Source organism: Chamaea fasciata, unplaced genomic scaffold (assembly GCF_029207755.1).
Source record: "Chamaea fasciata isolate MVZ Bird 193981 ecotype frontalis unplaced genomic scaffold, bChaFas1.0.hap1 SCAF_5, whole genome shotgun sequence".
Lineage (NCBI taxonomy): Eukaryota > Metazoa > Chordata > Aves > Passeriformes > Sylviidae > Chamaea > Chamaea fasciata.
The window spans coordinates 59,996,077-60,006,041 of record NW_027094090.1 but is presented as its reverse complement, the minus strand read 5'-3'; positions in this window follow the sequence as shown (position 1 = coordinate 60,006,041).

Below are 9,965 nucleotides of genomic sequence, written 5' to 3'. Positions count from 1 at the left end.
AACACAGGTTGAAGAAATGTACAAGAAGTTACTAACAGTTCAGAAAAAATAAAAACTTTGGTGTTCAGCGTCTTTCTTAAATGGCATGCTTCCTCAGATACAGAGAATTTAATTTATAGGAATTTTGATCTAAGTGTTGGTGCATATAAAGCAAACCTGGATATTGACTTACTTGGAAATCATCTTATTTATTGCCCTAACTTGAAACAGTTTTTGGATCGCAACTAAAGGAAAAAATCAGTCTAGAAATCCATTACTACATGAAGGCCAGCAGGACTCATGGAAGCTTAGTGAAAATAAGGACTATCAACAACAGTAGTTAATAAGGAGTTAATAACAGTAGTTAATTCTTATTTTATTCGTGCAAAGTTTACACTGAATATGGAGAGCTAAACTGTTTTTTTATATATATACACGGATAACTTCATTAAGCTATGTGTGGTTTTGTCCTGTATTTTCATATTGCTTTACACTTGGTTAAAAACACCCTTTATTCTGATATTATTACCTAAATTTTGGCTCTTACAACTTTTATCTTAAAAGTGTGTACAAGAGGCATAACAAGTAAAAATATGAAGTCGATTAGTGGTGGTTTTAAGCCAATGTTTCACCTTTATGAAAAGGAGTTACCTCTGAGAGGCGTTTCCCCAACTGAGAGGATGACAGAGCTATTAACATTCCCCATGGTTCACACATGTTGCTCGATGCATCAGCCATACACAGATTTTCTGCCGGCTCTCTGCAAAGATGTCATTTGTCATCTCTGTATTTTGACAACCAAAACGCTGAGAAGAAATTGAACAGATCAGGAACTGTTAGACAAACTGAGATAAAACAAAGATTAAAGCGGGATTTTCAGATTACCACTGGGCTGGTTTTGTTTGTTTGGGGAGTGCTTGGACCTAATCTTTAATAAAACAACCATTTCAGTTAAAATGCACTGCCTTTGTTTCAGACTCCAAGCTCTCCAGGACTTGCTTCTCAGCATGTGCTCTCTCCACTAAGTAATGTTTTCACTCTTTTTGTTTGCTTTTTCCTTCTGTTCCATATACCACCTATTCTTGCTACATGGTGACCCAGCTCAATAGGAAAAGTGGCAAATGTCTTCCCAGTCCTTGCAACAAAAAAAAAAGCTGGTAAGTCTACTGATTTGGGCATGCTGAGAGATAAAAACCTGAATGCTATTAGGCTGAACATGGAATAAAATCAGATCTCCCACCGATGCTGCACAAATCACAACTAGCTTAAAATTTGGTGGGGGGGTGGGGAGGAAAAGTCACAATGCCAGAATTTATGGGGTGCCCTGTGCTACACCTTTAAGCACGCCCTCAGCCTCTCACGGCACACAATACCACTATGATCACTTGAAGATATTTTGGGGTCAAAAGTACATACAGCAGGGAAAAAACAGTTATTTCCACCATTAACAGACCACAGAGAAGCTGCCAACTTTTTTTGGTTTTGGTCTAGGCTTTAGTATTTCAGATATAATTCTGTAATTATTTAAGTTTCTGTCACATCTATCATATTAATTCTAATTCAAATTACAGAGAATTAGTCTCTTACCTGTGTTTGAATTTATATGGTTTTTATTAAAACTACCTGCCTGCAGAATCCCTACCAGAATTGATATTCATACTGTGCAAGGGGGAGAGTTTTCTTCATTTCACATTATTCAAGCCCTTACTTTCCAAATTATGCTTTAAATTGCCTTTCCTGCAGATCTTCATCTGGATATTGTTATCATTGTTGGTACTTCCCAGCTTCAAATACTTTTTGTATGCATAACTCCTAGAGCCAAATCAGTCAATAGATTTCTTGATAACTTAACATGCTGAAAACAATCCTGTGCTGCTTTAAGCACATTCTGTTGCTATTTTAGTAATCAATAAATAAGCAATTGACTTCAGACAAAACACTTCAAGTAGCCTTTTATGCAAATAAATCTTACTATCACACACATTTCCTGCTGTTCATGTTTTGTTTAAACAGCATTTCTCTTTTTTTACCCGTCTTTTAATCTTCAAATATTAGCTTTTCTCTGCCATGCCACCCAGAACCAGTGCAACAGTTAATAATAAAATATGTCTTCCTATACTTAATCTCACTTTTTGCTCTACCTATCTCACCATCCATACTGTTCTGAATCTCAAAGTCAAGATAATTTAATGGCTGAACTTGCAGCATGCTAACTCTATTCAAGGCCTCCAGTGAGTCAAGGAATTTCACCAGCATCTCACGCACTTAGATCTCATGTTCAAATATGGACACTTCTACTGCCCTCAGAGGTAACCACTGACATCCAGGGTTTTCCTTTATATCAGTTTACAGCTTGTGTTTTTGTACCCTGTAGAATGCCAGTGGCCAGAATGTCTGGCCCTGAATACTTCTGTAATTTTGAGGATAAAGTCAACCTTCTTTCTAACCATTCTATTCTGAGACAGACTGGAACTTTCCTGGGCTCTAAATAAAGAAAATCTCTGGTTTGAATAATTTCTCTTTTAGTCTTTCTGCATTTCTATTTCTTTTCTAAAGAGAAACAGATTGGTTCTTTAAATTTACTTATTCTAAGCTCCAGTGCAGTAACAGAATTACCACGATGAAACGCAATCCAAGTCTTTGCCCAAGACTCAATAATGTATTTTAATCAATCATAAATATATATCACAAGTAGGTCCATTTTCAAAAAGTCTTTCTGAATAATAAAAGTGATATTGACACCGTTATTAAAATTCTTACTCCAGAAATATTTTTCCCTGTAAGTTTATTAATATAGATATATTTTTTCTTTATGAGCTCATGATATGCCTCTTGCTACTTCAACAGAAGGTTTTAAAATGAATTTTATTCTTTTTAAATTTCTCTCTTCTTTTTTCTTCCTTCACTGAGATTCTTCAATAATATTTAATACATGGTACATCTAAACTGTATTTCATTTAAGGATTTAACCTTATTATATGCCTTTCAGATAAATTACAAATTATAAACTTCAGGCTTCCTACATTTCATACAGCTCAAAGTTTTTCCCTGCCCGAGTAAAAGTCCCTTGACTAGATTTCGTTTGGCTAGTTTCCATTTATGCTGTCTTACATTTCTCCGTTCCTTTACTTTCTTCCACTCGCTTGTCCAGTGCAAACCCCCTCTTAAAAAAAATCCCTAAAAAACCCAAATCAATTTTTTAAATTTTTTTTCATTTTTGAAAGAGCATTCTCAAAGACTAAGGTTATTCATTGACTCCTAGCAACACAGAGATTTTTACATTCCTTACACCCTCTTTTTTTTCCTTATGCAAGCGGATCCTTACTTTTCAGGTAACGTTGACTGAGGAGCTGCCACCACCATTTGTTGAAGCCAGCCTCCTAGAAAGTGTATATATAATCACATTAAGCTAATACAATATTCTGAATTGGAAGGGTCATCTAAGTCCAACTCCTGGCCCTGCACAGGACAACACCAAGAATCACATCATGTGCTTGACAACATTGACCAAATGCTTTTTGAACTCCAGTGACCACTCCCCTGGGGAGCCTGTTCCAGTGCCCACCACCCCCTGAGTGATAAACCTTTTCCTGATATCCAGCCTAAATCTCCCCTGCCAAAACTTCATGGAGTTCCTATAGGCCCTGTCAATGGAGAGATCAGTGCCTGCCTCTCCTCTTCCCCTCATGAGGAAGATGTAGACTGTAAAAAAAGAACATTCTGTAAATGTGTTTGAATTTTCATCTGAAAGTAATTTTCCAGTACCTTGACAAACTATTGCTTCAGAAAATGACAATTATTATGTATCTTGTTCTAAAACTATCCTTGCTGGCGTTATCTTTAGCATAGATCAGTACTTTCTTTTTCACTCTCTGCTTCTTTTTCAACTGTTGTGTTCTGTGTGAACAAGTTTCTTCATACAAAAAATATCAGTGCTAAACAGTCTTTCCCATCCCTCATATTCTAATAATTATCCATCCAGAGAATCTCTTAGAATTTTTCACACTATATGCCTTCTTATGTGAGAGTAAATCTAGGCCATGAGCAAGAAACTTTGTCTTTCACCTTGCAGTGCTTTCTATTTCTTCAAGCATCCCAGCAGCGAATAAACACAGTAATTTATTTACTGAAAGCTGAAAATTTCCAAAAATACTTTTAAAACCTCCTTCATTATGCCTCTTACAATCCCAAACGTGAGAAATGAATCACACTGGTTTTATTTTATTATGGATTGGACAGAATAACTTCCCAATATCACTCAGCATAATGGTGTCAGATACAGGTAAATTGTTCCTGGGACCTTGGTTAAAAAAAAAAAAATCAGAATTTAACCAATGACAACACAGTGCTTTTCCAGTATCTTGTGATTTCTTCCTGACTTGATACATTAATTTCTTAAACTCTCTCAAGCACCCGAAAAAACAAGAAACATTAGATGTATGCAGCACATGCTTGTACAGATGAGAGATTCTCCAGCTGCACAAAAAGCTGGCTTAATGTGCAATACACAAATTGAAAAGTGTTATCAATCTATCAGTGCAAACAGTGGAAAAAACAAATGAAATGTTGTTCAATATTTGACTAAAAAGAATCCATGATAATTTATAATAATACAGTGGATTCTTTCCTATCCAGCTTGCTCCCTTACCCAGAAATGATTGGTTTTTGCCCAATTTCAGAATGCTCATGCAATTACAGATACTGCTCAGGAAGAGAATACATCTGCAAAATTTTAAGCTAAAAAAGTTTCAGGAAACTGAAAGGCCACATGAAAAAATGTAAAAGCTAAAACATAACAGTAAATACATAATAATCTATGACAAAAGCCCCTCTATGATTCTCAGTTTAGAAAAGTGTCCCGTGGTACCTCAGATTACTGAAGCCTGAACACATTATCAATGTGATATGCCATATAATTTGAACATAAAGTTGACAGCAACTAGTACAGATAATTATGTTATGAGATCACGGAGCAATAATTCTTTCTACTTCTGGAACATATCACAGTGTTTTTCAGAAGAAAATGAAGCAGAATAATCTTCTTTTTACATAAAACAAAAGGGAAAGAATTAATTCTAGCTAATTTGCTAAAAAACAGATAATTCACAACAAAACCAAGTGTAGTACTCAGGAATTCCAACAATGTTTTTATATTCACTGTTAAAAACAAATACTTTGCTGCAGCCATTCTATTATTCTAGAGTTGGGAAATAGAGCAGCAAGTGTAGGATAGATAAAGGTACTGATACCAAGAGGAAGTTCTGTCAAGGTGTTTGACATTTATACTATGTCCTTATCTAGTTACAAAGAGATTATCTATCTTTATAGGTCACAGGACAATGCCAATTCACTCATTTAAATTTGTCGCTTTTGTCTTTAATTTTGCCTTTAGTCATTGATAATCATTGTTATAAATTTTTTATTTGCTGAAGAAATTAACCTGTGTGCTAAAACACATACATGGCTTTTCAGTGGAACTTCAACCCAGGCTTTTCAGAGTAACTTAAAAAAAAAATAAGCTATTGCATTCATTTGAACATAGTGTTAGATAAACCTATCAGATACGTGTGTGTGTATATATATATGTATGGAATATATTTATCTCACTTATAGCATCCTACAAGTTAGAGTATGGAAGTCTCAGCCATTGGAATCTACCAGACTGCAAATTCAGATGGTGAAGGTCAGTAAGCTGCTATCCCTCACATCAGCCTAGAAATCATACTGAAAACACCACTCAGTATCATCCTCAGATATCACAGAGTCCTTCTGAATAGGCCTATAAACTAAAACAGAGTTTTCTACAACCATTGCAAACACCATGCACCAGTTTCAATTGCAATCTGAACTATATACCTACCAATAGCAGGTTTATTTTTCTTATTCTTCTGTAAAAACAGAGTCTCCTTGGCCTCCCGAAAAAACATAGATAGAAATTCAGTGACCAAGAGAAATGGTAAGGGGATTTTTGACTCTCTCTCATAATCACTTGAGAAATCTATGTCTAGATGGGATCAAAACAGGAATTTAAATCATGAAAGTAATCAAGTGATATTGAATTAGGAGAAATCAGCAATTGCTACATATTTCTCAACCATTTCTTTATCAATAGGGCTGCACAACAGAGACTATGCTGTCAAAATGGCAAAAACTTCAAGAGACAAAAATCCTGATGGTTCAAGAATATATACCAATACTTTTTAAATTGCTAACAGAGACCCATCTTCTGACCACCATCTGGCCAGTAAGATTTAAGAATCTTGTATTATAAGGGAAGCAAGATCCTCAGACAAGCAAGCTGTAACAAGTACACTCTAATTTACCAGCTGATTAAAGTTTTCAACTTCAATTAAGAAAGGCTTAAATAAAATCGTATTGTGAATATAATTCCTTCAGTCTCTGGATAATAAAACTTTACTCTTATAAGAGGAAAGACAGACTAACAAGTAATTTAAAAATGACTTATCAAAACCAAATGGAGACAATGAAAATGTGAATATTCATAAATATTCCTAATGGTATTCACAGAGGGTTTTTATGCTTAATCAAATGAGATTTGGGCAGTTTTTGAAAATGGAAAACTCAATACACTAAATTCACATAATTATTTGTCATGCTCTCTGTGCAGAAGAGGACCAAGATTTTGCTTATTTTAAAGGCTTAGTAAAGACATCTGTTTACATACTGGGTTAGGAAGAAAGCAGTACGAGTATAGAAGCATACAATTATTGATTAAAGAGAAATCTTCACAGAATCATGAAATGCTTTGGGTTGGAAGGGACCTCATAAATCATCTAGTCCCAATCTCCCTGCCATAAGCAGGACACCGCCCATTAGACCAGGATGCTCAAAACCTCTTCCAGTCTGGCCTTGAACGCTTTCAAGAATAGGGCATCCAGAGCTTCTTTGGTCAATCTGTGCCAGTGCCTCAAAGGAAAGCATTTCTTCCTAAAATCTAATCTAAATCCATCCTCTTTCATTTTGAAAAAAGTTGAGCAAGCTGACCCAGTTACAGACTTGGGGTAAAACAGCTATATTAGGTTATCTGTATAAACAAATACACACACCTATCTCTGTAGAATTTTAGACATCATGAAACACTGAGCAAGTGACTTCTGTTAACTTTAGATTCCAACTTTAGCTTAGCATCTGCTTGATTCACTATAGAAAAAAAAGTAAGAAAGGATTTTCCAAGAATTTTCTTTCTCCACTGTGCATTTGCACTCATTCACCACAACTATGTGTAACTCTTGAAAATTCTAGTGTTCGAGCCTGGCTCTTAGGCAGTAGAGAAAAATGTCCTCTGTATCATAAATTTATCCTGCCATAGATGTGATGAGCTATTTAAAATATTAATGCTTCACCTTCCTATTAGCACAAAATCTAGGACTGAGAAATCATAACAAGGTTTCTCATATGGCAATTTAGAACACCTTATCACTCATGTAACATCATGTTGTAGATTCAAAATTACAATCTCCCAGTGATAAATTTGCACATCCTAATACAAAATCACCACAGTAAAGAAAAAAGTGAAAAAGGCTGTTATACTTTGCACAAAAATTTCATTAAGCAAGGAGAAATATTCTTCATGTTTAACTATTTATTTTGTTCCCGATGGAGCCAAGTCATAGTAAAATGCATATCCAAAACTAAGGGAGGAAGAATAGAAAATGGAAAGAAAATACAGCAACTTCACAAGCATTAAGGCTTCCACTGGAATGCTGTACTCAGTTTTTGCATCAAAGTCGATATATGATCTTGAATGGAAAGTACCAAAGGGATGCAAAAATAACTACTGGTCTAGAAAATATGACATACAAGAAAACATAAAAAGTTTGGGTTTTTTCGGTCTTGGAAAGAGATGGCAAAGTAAATGAAACACATAAAAAGACTGTTGCCCTCCATTAACAGTATTGTCTGACAGGCAAGAGATATCAATTAATCTATACAGCACAGATGAATTAATAAACATTTAGCAGAATACTACAGATATGCATAAACTTGAGTTCAAAATTCAGATTCCACACATTTTTTTTTAATTCTTCAAGGAATATGTTGAAATTTGCTTTTAGTGTAAATTTTGAAATACTTTATACACACAGCATTAAGTGACGTAATTTACTGGAAATTAGAAATAATCTACCTATAATATTTTTTAAATGTTCCTTTAAATTGTAAATGTACGTGACACAGAAAGCTTTATTTTACATCTAAAAAAAAAAGAAACCATTTCTTTTGTGCAAAACCAATAGCTGAAATTTGAAGGAGGCATAGATTTTGGATTCATGCAGTATCCTTTCTATGGCTATATTATTTTAGGTTCTGTCTCTTGAGCAAATTCTCAGCAGAGACTCAGGGCTATGCATGGCCTGCAAAATGTTTGGGTCTCTAAAATAAAAATTTTCTTAAAAATGCATATTTTTGACTTCTCTTGCAATAACACAAAAATCAAGGCAAAAGTTTTCTACCTCCATAGCAATGGAAATCCTAGGAGTTTATACACATTTATTACACTGGCAGTGTGAAGATACAGCTAGTAGGGTATTTCACTGTTATATTGTTGTTTATTAGGAAAAAAAAATCTGAATTCTCCCCTTGGAATTCCACCAATGTAAAGTAGCCAAAAGCAAAAATTTTTGCATAATACAGAATTAAGGAAAACCAGACAGGAAAGGAAAATCAAATATGCCTAGTGGAAACCTACACATGAGAAAGCTTCAGCCTGACTCCGAGCAAGAAAGATGAGCAGTGACACCAAGGAGAAATCAGCCTGAGAAACTGAGGCATAGGGAACATTTGCCAGGGATGACTGACTAGGCTATCTCTAAGGAAGCTTACACAGTGCACGTTTGGTTTCTCTGCTCCTTGATTTTAACAAATTCTTTTTCCTTTGCTTGCTTTCAGGCATACCTTTTTATTCCTCTTCTAGTTCACACCACCCTTGTTTGCTCCTTAGCTTTACTTCTCTAACTTCTTGCAGCAGTTTTAGCCTCAGTATATTCAGTGGGCTTCTTTGAATTTGGCACTCACCTGATGATTTAATGTGACAGACACAGAACCTTAAGGTTTGGAGAGAAGCTGCAGTTCCCTGACTTCAGTATAGCTGAGTGTATGACAGCTCAAATGTGATGCAATTCTAACTAATGGAATAATACCACTCACATGTTACATGCAGCAGATGACAGCAGCTCGGAATATTTCAATTATAAGTTCCTTATATTAAAAAACTAAAAATAGTTCAGCTATAAGGCTGCCTAAAAGCCCCATCCAAAATAAAGTATGATCAGTTAAAACATCTCACATTAATGGAAGCAAAGAATGATTTCAGGTTGACTGGTGTTTGGTTTTGTTTGTTTGACCAGAAAGACATAGAGCATGACTATTCTGGAAAGCAAATATTTTTACAGTCCATCAACCTTGTAACAGATAAGTAAAAACACAAGTTGAGGAAAAAACATCCACAATCCTTGTGAATGTATTCATGGCATTCAATTCAGAGAGGAAATCAAGCCTTTCAGCTTTGATGTCTTGTTTTGAGGCTAGTTAATTGAACACATATTGAACAGAGTGGCTCTCTATGCAATACCAGCTACAGGTTTAGCTCCTACTTATAACAACTGGTGAAGGTAATGTCACAAGAAAAATCCTGAGTCTGTGCACAAGAATAAACTGGAAACTTATCCTTCCCAACATTATGAAAAACACACTCATGATATGGCATTTAGCTTTAGAGTGCTAACATTCCAAGGCTCATGGATCAGGCAACATTCCTGTCAGCCAATTTTACATGCCAGATGTCTTGGAGGAAATGAGATCCTGGAAGGGAGAAACCAATAGAAAAGAATACTAGATTTATTTCATGAAAACATGATCAAGTTTTTTTACTAGAGAAAACTACAGACCAAATTCTGAAGGTCTTAAATTGAGCAAAAGTCCCACTACAGTCAGGAAATTTACCGATTATAAATCATAGATTTTGGCTC